Below are 2,331 nucleotides of genomic sequence, written 5' to 3'. Positions count from 1 at the left end.
TACGCTCGCAGTATTCTGAGCATATGTGCCCTGATCCTGCGTTCTCATTCTCTTTTCTTTCGGTCTGACTAAGGGGCTTGGCGTGGTACGCTCCGATGGAAGGCGTTTTATTGCCTTCCTCACAGCCCCCGTCCCCTTCCCCTCATCGACTTTCGGTACTGCATCCGCCAAGGTTGCAATTGCCCCGAGGTTTGATGCAGCTTCGCTCTCTTGCGACGTCTTCTCTCGGCTCCACTCAGTCTGACCCGATTCACATCGGTACCAGACTGGTGAGCCTTGTCAGATTTCGTGCGTTCGTCATCGCTGGCCCCACCCGGAGTTTTTTTTTGAATAAACTGAGATTGTTTAGATTGGTTTCCATTTTTGGTTCCACGAGTACCGCGGTTGAGTGTTTTCATCTGGTGCATTGCCGCGATTGCCCAGGGCTTGGCTTGTCTCGGGTGGGTTACACCCAAGACTCCTCTCAGAGATCGCCCAGATTTCTGAGAGGCACCGTTAGCGACACAGCTCCCCCTGTGCCACGCATCCTTAGGCACGGTATGGCCGAGGCCATGGCTTACGCCGCTCACACACATGGATTGGGTGGGTTCCTCTTAGAGACCGCGGGCGGCGATAGTCCTTAAGACCCCCACCGCCCGCGACCAAGCCCCCTCACTAACGACAAAGTGGGCACCCCGTGGAGGGGGAAAATGGAAAACCTAACCATTGAACAAAAAACATTCCTCATCAAATCATATTACCGAAGAGGAGATTCAACTACTGCAGCAATAAGAGCATTTCATTCTAAGTATGGCACACATACTGGAGTATCTGATTCGAGTCTCACACGGTAAATAGAGTAAATGAACTAGACAACCAAAATTTTTTTTTTTTTTTTGAAGATTTACGCATTTTTCGACCAATTCATGGGTATTTTCAGGTTAATTGAGAAATTTGATCAATACGGTACACTAGACGATAGGAGGCATGAGAATCCTGGCCCTTCACCTACTGTAACCACAGATGAGGTTATCCGCACAACTGAAGAACATTTAAAAAAATATCCAAATGATACTCTTCGGAAGGCTTCCCAAACCTTGAAAGTCTCGAGAACTTCACTTCACCGTATCTTAAAAGTGTTTTTAAGTTCCATCCCTATAAAATTTCTGTACATCAATTTTTAACTGAAGAAGCGATGCTTCGTCGTGCGGAATTTTGCCAAGAACTTTACAATCTTTTTGAATCCAAGGGGATGAAGGCACAGAACATTATCTTCTCTGACGAAGCACATTTCTACTTAGGTGGCTCGGTAAATAACCAAAATTATCACTTTTGGGGGACTGAGTAACCTCACGTCGTTGAAACCAAGTCCTCACACCCGAAAAAAGTTACCGCACGGGCGGCAGTTACCATAAAGGGTATTTTCCTTGAATTCCTCGAGAGTAGGACAATTAATGCTGACATTTACTGTGAGTTCTTGAAAAAGAACTTCTTTCTTTGGGCACGAAAAAATCAATTAGTCAAGAATTTCTACTTCATGCAAGATGGTCCCGCCCCACACAGGACTACTGGAGTATTTGAAACACTTTTTTCCGTTTACAGCACTCGTGTGTTAGGTTTAGGTTACCCTAAGTATGCCCATGGGGGCATGGAATGGGCGACTTACAGTCCTGACTTAAATCCCTGTGATTTTTGCCTGTGGGGTTTTCTCAAGGACAAGTGTTATGAAAAGCATCCGACGACTGTGGAAGAGTGGCAAGACGCAATTAGGGATGCTGTCCGAGCTATTGATGAAAACATAATACAACGCATCTATACCAGCTTCGAGCGGAGGATAGAGTTCTGCAGTATAAGTGATGGCGGATACTTGGAAAAGATTGTATTATAATTTGCCGAATGTTCTGTGTACAATAAAAAAAACAACAATTATTTACACTTAACCGTATTCAAGTTATTGGCAATTTACTTTTGTCACATACTATGGGACATCCTGCATTTTTATTGGCCTATCGCTCATCCAATCATCAAATGACGGAATTTTCTCCTGCAATGTTGATGTTTGGTAGAGAACGTGGTCTTCCTTTAGACTTACTATTTGGTAATCCCCCAATGAATGACACATCATGTGACAATGACATTCCGAATTACGTTGAACGACTTCAAGAGAAAGTAGTTGACATTCATCATCAAGTCAGACGAAGTTGGAATATGAAAAGTGAGAAAATGAAATCCGGATTTGACCTGAAAACTCACATGATCCATTTTCAGCCGGGACAAAAAGTTTGGTTCTCTGCCCCCAAAAGAACCAAAGGTAAATGTCCAAAGCTGCAGAGGGACTGGGAGAAGACGTAT

Source organism: Diachasma alloeum, unplaced genomic scaffold (assembly GCF_001412515.2).
Source record: "Diachasma alloeum isolate Michigan unplaced genomic scaffold, Dall2.0 Dall_scaffold_00481, whole genome shotgun sequence".
NCBI lineage: Eukaryota > Metazoa > Arthropoda > Insecta > Hymenoptera > Braconidae > Diachasma > Diachasma alloeum.
This window is presented reverse-complemented; position numbering follows the sequence as displayed.